Source organism: Podarcis muralis, chromosome 4 (assembly GCF_964188315.1).
Source record: "Podarcis muralis chromosome 4, rPodMur119.hap1.1, whole genome shotgun sequence".
NCBI lineage: Eukaryota > Metazoa > Chordata > Lepidosauria > Squamata > Lacertidae > Podarcis > Podarcis muralis.
The window spans coordinates 66,815,928-66,824,671 of NC_135658.1; positions in this window are offsets into that span (position 1 = coordinate 66,815,928).

The window sequence follows — 8,744 nt, forward strand, 5'->3', positions numbered from 1 at the left end:
TTCACAGCAGGAAGCAAATTAAGGCTGCAGTTAAAGCAGATTACGCCCTACATATCTAGAAGTAAGCTGCATTGAATTCAGTAGGATTTGCTTTGGAGTATAGTGAGATTGCAGCTTTAGCATTTATAGTCTGTCCCAGCAACAACCAATCTACAAAACAAACAACTTGCATGTCAACAAACACTTCCGGAAAAAATAAAGCACCTTTCAGGACAGCAGCAACTGTACTTCAATGAATATGTAAATAGAACACATTACAAAGCAATGTATGTATGTATAATGGGCATATGTTTTTTTTAAAAACCATTTTGTTGTGGAGAACTCAGATAAATATAATTCATAGCAGGAGTGGAATGGGCAGAAGGAAATCTGCCTGATAGCCCATTTTCAACCGACTTCTCTGACATTCTTACCACAAACCCAGCATGGGATTTTTCTTTTCTAAGCAAAGAAATGTTAATTAATATGTAAGTAGCGCTCAGAGCTCTAAATTAAAGTAGGATTCTGAAAGACATTATTGCAAGATACTCATGGTTTTAATTTGTATGCCTCAAGAAAACAAGGGCCATATGAAAGCATAAATTATCTTTCAGAAAACCCTCCACCTACAGATTAAAAAGGGATATCTCAACAGAGGGAAACGTGTTTTATGTGATCTGTGTGCCTATATGTAGATCAAAAGGTTCTGTTTGTCATGCTACAGTCAACGATAAAGTCAACAGTCCAGGTCCAAGATACGCTGTCAAACTGAGCACCTGCCAGCACAAGACATCTGTCACTGCATTAAAAAATCATTTTCTCCTACAGCGGAGATTTAAGCCAATCATCCTATGAATATTTTTCTGTGCCCGGCCAGATTTGTGCAACGCTAATGGCAGCTGGCTGCACACAGAGATGAAAAACAGCTTCATCTGGCACGGTTTGTCAGGATGTTTTATAACAGGTGAACAGATGGTGGGAAGTTGAGAAGTAAAGATAACAATATTCTCGGAGTTTTGGCTACCAGTTTCATTCTCATATACATATTTTATGCTGGCGGGAGTGTGCAACGTGGGAGAGCTAACAACGAAGTACTTATGATGTATGTAGCTACCCTTTGTGCCTAAGGTTGTTGTTGACAAAAAAAAAAAACCCCTCACACATATTCACACTGGCCATAGGAGGGCTTCTAGTTTAGAAAGGTATCCAATTCAAGGGCTTGATTCTAGAAGGTGTGCCTGTCATTTCCTTTGCCCCATGCTACTGGCAAATGTGATGAGCCACATGGTGGCTTTTTACATTGAACTGCCCTAGCCAGGTAACATGGAGCAATCCACTTTCTAAATCTAAAGCATCGCCTTTTGTGACAGAGAGAAGAAAAGCATTTTTCCTGTTTCCAGTCTAGCATGGCCCAAAAAATCATCCACATCATGTTGCACCACTTGCTTTATTTGCTTGCTTGATACTCATTTAATTGCCATTATTGTAGATTTTGGTTTTCGCCTTATTTTATGTGTAGGCTTTGTTGTTGTTGTTGGCATGCATCTGTCTTGAGATGCAATGGAGTCTGCCCCCAGGGGTGAAGTCAAACCACTGCGTTTGCAGCTCCAGAATGACTTCCCTGGAGCATATGTCTGGGCTGTGTGTATGGAGGTCCTGGCTTTTTATTACACGAGACATTTATGTTTTTTATTACTTTTTAGCTTTTGTAAAAGTTACAGATATAAAGGTTTGAAAGCATAGACAAATGCTTCAGATATCTGATAAGGGAATGGAGGAGTAATTGCTTTATGATTCTTTGTAAGTGTTAAAGGAGGGAACCCCATTTTGTAAGCAACTGCAACCCAAGTTGCCTTAGCAGCCAACAAACAGAGTGCTTCGCCAATACACTTTCAAATGCAAAGCTCTGGCAACATCAGCTGAAAAGGCCTTGTCCTGGCTCCCAATCAACCAAGCCTCTCGTGGCAATGGGATGTAAAACAAGGCATCTGAGATGCTTCCACTGTGTTTGGGCACTGGCAGGAACGCGAGAGAGAAGGTAGGGCTTCAAATAGCCTAATCCCAAACCACTGAGTGAAATCCAATGGTGTCTGTCCAGTAACAGAATAGACACAATCGGAGGAATGAATTTCTTCTCCTGTATACCTTCAAAATGTGCTTCAGAGAGTTAGGGGCCCTCTGGAGAGGATTTGAAGGGCATAAAAGATGCAGGGGGAGGGAAGGGAGGGAAGGAGACGCCTGCTGATGTGACGATGGATGTTTCTCACAGAAATACTAATACAGTGGTAGCTCGGGTTAAGAACTTAATTCGTTCCGGAGGTCCATTCTTAACCTGAAACTGTTCTTAACCTGAGGTACCACTTTAGCTAATGGGGCCTCCTGCTCCTGCTGCACTGCCGCCACACAATTTCTGTTCTCAACCTGAAGCAAAGTTCTTAGCCCGAGGTACTATTTCTGGGTTAGCGGAGTCTGTCACCTGAAGCGTCTATAACCCGAGGTACCACTGTATGTTTGAGTAAATTTGAATTTACCACATGATATAGGTAACCATTTCAAGGAATGCTAAGCTAAGACCTGATCTGTTTACCCATAACAAAGACACAAAAAATGATCTTCTGGGCCTTGGTTGCTGTTTTTCTCTACTGCTTAATGCTGATCTGCTAAAAGGTGCATTCTAATGACATTCTTATTTTGCACAAATGGCTGGTTGTTCTTGCTTCCACGGGACTGCGATGCTTCCAGACGCTGCCAAAATAAATCAAAATCATTCATTCATGAATCTGTAATAAGGGTCTTAAGTTCAGCTGAGAAAGCTGCCGGAGAGGAAAGGAGGTCCTCACCAAAGGACAAACCCCTGTTAATAGCCTGCTCCACAGCTCTGACGCACTCGCCTCACATGTTTGAGAAAACACTCTGTCTCTCTCCCTGGCTCCATTCCACTAATAATGAGCTGGTCAAGGTCTAGTGACACAGGGAAGATTCATGCTGTTGAATAGGCAATATCGTTTCCTTAATGGGGCTTGCTAGACTACATCATAGATACAAATGAAATAAAAGCCCTGGACTTGGCAAGGGGCGTGTGGGAAAATGGGAGGAACTGCTTAGTACGCGTCAGTCCTTTAAAATTTCCTAATGGCAAGGAAGTCTATACGCATTATGTCTCATCGAGGTTAATTTTTTTACTCTCAGCAAAGATGCAGATCATTTTTAGTACGATGCTTGCCTATACAAAAGAGAATAGGACATTTGTCATACTATGAAAGGGGGTTGTATAATTAGATCATGGGTAGGCAAACTAAGGCCCGGGGGCCGGATCTGGCCCAATCACCTTCTAAATCCAGCCCACGGACGGAATCAGCTTGTTTTTACATGAGCAGAATGCGTGCTTTTATTTAAAATGCATCTCTGGGTTATTTGTGGGGCATAGGAATTCGTTCATGCCCCCCCCAATATAGTCTGGCTCCCCACAAGGTCTAAGGGACAGTGGACCAGCCCCCTGCTGAAAAAGTTTGCTGACCCCTGTATTAGATGAATCGGGGTCCATTCCAAATGTAAAATTATATGGTTCTATGATTTTATTATTCTTGTGCAATGTTATAATATCTCAGGCCCGGCACGACTTGGATCTGTTTCGCTTGGTAGTTTCTGTCTTCATAAAAATGACACGGGTCACATGTCAGAAGCAAACACAAAGTCATATCACATGACTTTGCCAAAGCCAGACCAGCAATCTGCTTCCAGAAGTGACCAACTGAAGCTGCGATCGTATGGTACCAGGGAGGATGGTTTAGATCTGCCTCTCAAAAGCGGAGAGAGGGGAAATTGGGAGGAGAAATTGTGGGTGGCTTTTAAAATGTACGTTCACTTCTCTGTCCCTAATCCACCAATCAGTTTCACTGGGTGACTACATCGTAACCATCCTCTGGCTTCCACACTTTGTGAATCGGCGTGGATCGTTTTGTTAATTAAAATGGCATCATCTACGCACAAGAGGCAGGTATCTCTGTGTCAGAGAAACCCCAAGATGGCAGTACAAAACATCCTACATGGGGGCAAAAAACATAAGGGAAAGAAACACCTCCCCCAAAAAACCCCATCCTAATAGGAACTGAGTGGCCACAAAATGCTGACCAACTATTGATGAGGGAAAAGAAAAACTCGGAAAGGGAAAATGAATTCAGCATTTTGGAAAACGACATGGCTGAAACTCTGACAAAGGATACGGCAATGTTTTGTTTCAGGATCTACTTGTTCCCAATGAAAAACAGAACAAAACACATTTTTTAAAAGCAACCAAACACCCCAGCAACCACATAATGCTATTAGAAATGTCAGAGCTGGCAGCAGAATAATAGTCAAGGTGCCAGGTGTTCTGTTATTAATTGCTACTCTTACATATTAGACAACAGCCACATTTTTCTGCCAGCCTAATGCATGTAATTTCATTTTTAAACTACTGTATTAACATAAGGCAACCCTTTCAGAACAAGCCATTTTGACCTTAATGTGTGTGTTCCCTTTCAGTGCCATTTCTGCTTGCGTCGCAGCAGGTTCAGTCTTGCACGGCAGAAATTCCACATCTCTTTTTCTACCCTCAAAAGTGAAGCACACGTTTAGTGCTGCACCTGTTACGTTATGACAAAAGGCGATGAGGAGAACTAGCTCTTAGTTTGCATTTTAATCTTTAGTGCGTCATTTGTAGACTGCTGGTCAATCTATCCACAAGGCAGAAGTCAAAGTTTGAGAAAGGAGATCATTTGACTGCATGTGGATGGCTTCTAGTTGTTGCAGTTTGTTAATGTAACGAGGCACATATTTGCATCTGCATTACTTACCCAAAATCAGTACGTATTATATGCCCCTTAATTCTGTTCTCCTGGTTCCTAAGGAAGCTTTCATAGAACTCTTTGTTTAACCAGGAGTGGCTTCCTTCAAAACCACAGATGGATTCCAATCAGCACTCCATCTTCTGAAAGCTACTAGGCAATACAATCAGGTCTGATCAGTTCATGACATTTTAACAGCACCAATTACAAAACAGAGCAGTTATTTAAGTTGTTAAAATGGGACTGAAGAGAGCAAAAAGATGATTCTTGATAAAGCCGTCCTTGCTATAATTTTAGATCATCACATCTCCATTGTCGTTACTCGAACACTTTTTGTGCATATAAGGGTGGTGGTGTGTCCACATAGGACAATGCTGAAATGCAGGAACAGAAAATGTAGACAGACCGATTTTCTGTCTACTGTGGAGGTGTAGAATAGATTGAATTTTAGATTATTTCCACCTAAATAGGACGTTCAATGGAATATTTCCATGTGTGCATGAGTAGCAGGAATGGGGGGTGGGGGTAGCACTCCTGCGACGTTTCATCTCAGTTTAATTTCTCAGTGTTTGCTTAATTAATCTTTATGTTCCAAACAAATGCACTTGCCCCACCCTGGAATTGCAGGTTCAGGGTCTTTGATTTTCTTAACAATCGATGAATTTGGGCAATTGCATCTGTGCATCAATACCCACCCACAATAAAGTTGATGTAGTGTGCTGAAGGGGTATGGGGTTGTGAGCCAGGGTTGTGAAGTAGCCAAGGCTCTGAGACAAAATTAGGTAAAGTGTCTGGCAGGAGGAAGCACAAATTTACTTTGGCAGTAAGACTTCTTGACAGGGGAAGAGGTGGGTGAGCAACAGCCAGAAAGAGCAATAATCTGAGACTTTGACACAGGTCAAAAGAAGTATGAGATTCTTCAAAGGAAATCTGGAAGTGGAGCATAAACAGAGGCAGGTTACAGATTATGCTAGGCACTCTGCCTTCTTTTCTCATAAACAGCATGTTAAAATTACTAGTCATACCCAAAGATTATGCCCTCCCCCTGCAAAATGCAAACAAAAAGCTATTAGAGCTACAATTTGAATGGCAAACAAAGGGCAAGGTGCCTCATTACTTGTAGAATAAACGATATTCAAATGCAAGTGTGAATGTACAGTGTCTCTGCAGAACCAAGAACATGGAGTAGTGGTATTCATAATTTGGATTGGCTGGCCCTTCGTTGTTTGCAAGAATAGGTGCTTAAAACTTTGGGCATTTCTTATTTGATCTGTTTTCTCCCTGTTATGTACTGAAGTTCTCACCCTGGGCCAGCAGGGGGATACTGTAGATAGTTATGCAAATGAAGGGTCGAAAAGTGATGTTCAGTGATTGGATAGTTTGTATGCAAATGAAGGATCGAAAAGTAACATTCAGTGATTGGATAGTTTTAGAAAATGGCAACAGTTACATTGTTCTGGAGCTCTATATAAACAGGCTGACTGAGCCCCTCAGTTTAGTTCTGTTCTGACATCTGAATAAAGAAGAGCTGTTTGAAGAATCGCTGTGTCGTCTGCTATGTTGACCCACAACTTAACACTCCCCTCCCCCTTTTAATTGAGCGCAATCAGTTCTGACCACTATCGACTTGGTATGTGTTCTAATCAATGTTCATTAAATCTGCTTGTTAACAGGAAGGTGTGCTGTGCACTTCAATCATAGTCCTCCAACTATCTCTGAGTCCTAAAGTAGCAGCGAATGGGTCAATAATCCCTGGCTGGTGGAGGTGGGGGGAGTGTCAAGAAATGCATATTCAACTGATCACTGTGCTTTGCAGGAGGGCGTCCTACAGATACCATCTTATCAGGATGTCTGTTCCGAACTGTGTCAGAATCAGGCCTTTGGTCTATCAGACAGGCACCATCTCTATTGTCTTTTTAGCACCTGCTAAAGACTATTCTCTTTCAACAAGCCTTCTAAGTGGAAATTTTTATCCCAATTGCTATCTTTATTAGATTTGAAATTGTTTTTATATATGCAATTGTTTTTATATTCAACTTTTTCCATAAATGCAGTTGGTTATATATATATAGTATTGTAAAGTCACTTTGAGATCAAGATGAATCCTGGGAAGCAGTTCATACATGAAACTAATAATAGTAGGTCAGAAACAACTATCAGCACAATCATATACACATTTGCTCAGAAGTAAGCTCAGTTATGCTTATTCCTACATAAGGATATACAGGACTGCAGCCTCAATGGCTGGGTTCTTCACTCTGATTATTTTTCTCTAAAACCTCACAGTGCACTCAAAACACTCCCTACTAACGGTCTACATAGATAGGTGACAGAAAGGGTATTTCTTTGTAATTACCGTAAATGTCTTAAGTCAAATTTCTATTTACCAGTGAACAATTAAAATGTAACTGTGGAAGCTTTATTGAAAATACTTCTAACACACTACTGCATGTTGATTAAGGACTGGGGGGAAACTGCATGCATTCATAAATGAGATTAAATAAGATCCTAAAAAGCACTAGAGATTTTGATTCTTATCTTCCGAAAATTATCTTGTAAAAGACTATAAATATCGGGAGATGAGTAATGTGATTAGAAAAACTGTACAAAATGAGGGTGTTAAGCTTTATGGAGTATAAATTAACTAATATGTGTCTAATGTTCAAGACACCCTTGAGGATCAGATAAATAATTTCAAAAGAAATCTTGATTTTAATGTTCAAATTACTACAGTGGAGCTAATTCCTTTAGCCCTGATGGGAATCAAACTGAGAATGACTTCCCCTCCCTTCTCAAATCGCTCTGGTAGTAGAAATTTGATTCTCCATCCAATCCAGTTCCCAGAGCTGGCCCAAGACAGGTTGGCACCTGAGGCAAACCACAAAATCTACATCAGGAACAAGGGGAGAATAAAGATCTACATCGGGAACAACAGGGGAATAAAGATCTACATGGAGAACAAGGAAGCCAGCAATGCCTCCTATTCGTCAGTAGGAAGTTGTAGAGGTGGCATTAGAGGTGCTGCTGGGGAGGCAGATCCAGCACCACTGTGGCAGTGGCAGTGACAGCAGGCAATGCATTCTTTGTAGGCTGGATCTGCTTTCCCTGTGGATTCTGCCTCCGGAGGCTGTTGCCTCACCTTGCCCTATGTGTGGGCTGGCTCTGCCAGTACTCTTTTCCAAATGCTTGCATTTTTTACAGTTTAGATCAGTAGCGACCAAATGTTCCCTGCCATGGACCACTTGAAAATTGCTGAGGGATTTGTTTAAACAACTTAATTATTTTTCTGCCTGTTGTAGCAATTGTAATGCGCTGTGCTAAATTCAATGTCATGAGCCTGAATAAAGCCTGTGGACCACTGGTGGTCTGCAGACCACACTTTGGGAACCCCTGATTGGATTTATATCCTACCACATCTCCAGAGCTCATTGCAGCTGACAATAAATATTTTAACACACAACACAAAGAGAAACGGTTCTGCAACACAATGCATCCCCCCCCCGAGGTTGTGCATAAGATGGCACCCTTCCTCTGTCCACACCATGTGCACAAGCCAAGTAGACTAGCACTTGAATCTTACTTCAGCAGTGTTGATGGGATGGTGTTCCATCTTCCACTGCATCTGAGGGCAACAGGATTGTGTACAATAGCCAGGACAGACAGTAAAACATATGCAGCTGGGGGATAGCCAAAGGGCTGCCCTTGCTGCTCCCACCATCAGTGTCTGCTGCCCGAAGTGGTCGCTTCCCTTTACCTAATATTAGAGACAACCCTGATTTTAACATTTCCTTTGGGCAATTTGAACCCCCTTTTTGGCAGCTATTTTAGAGTTGCAGTTCCTGCCATGTCAGGCTTCTTCTTTTTCTCTCATTTCCTAAACATGGAAAACCCTGTGGCATGTAGTTCCAGCAACACAGATGAAATGCTGGTTATGCACAG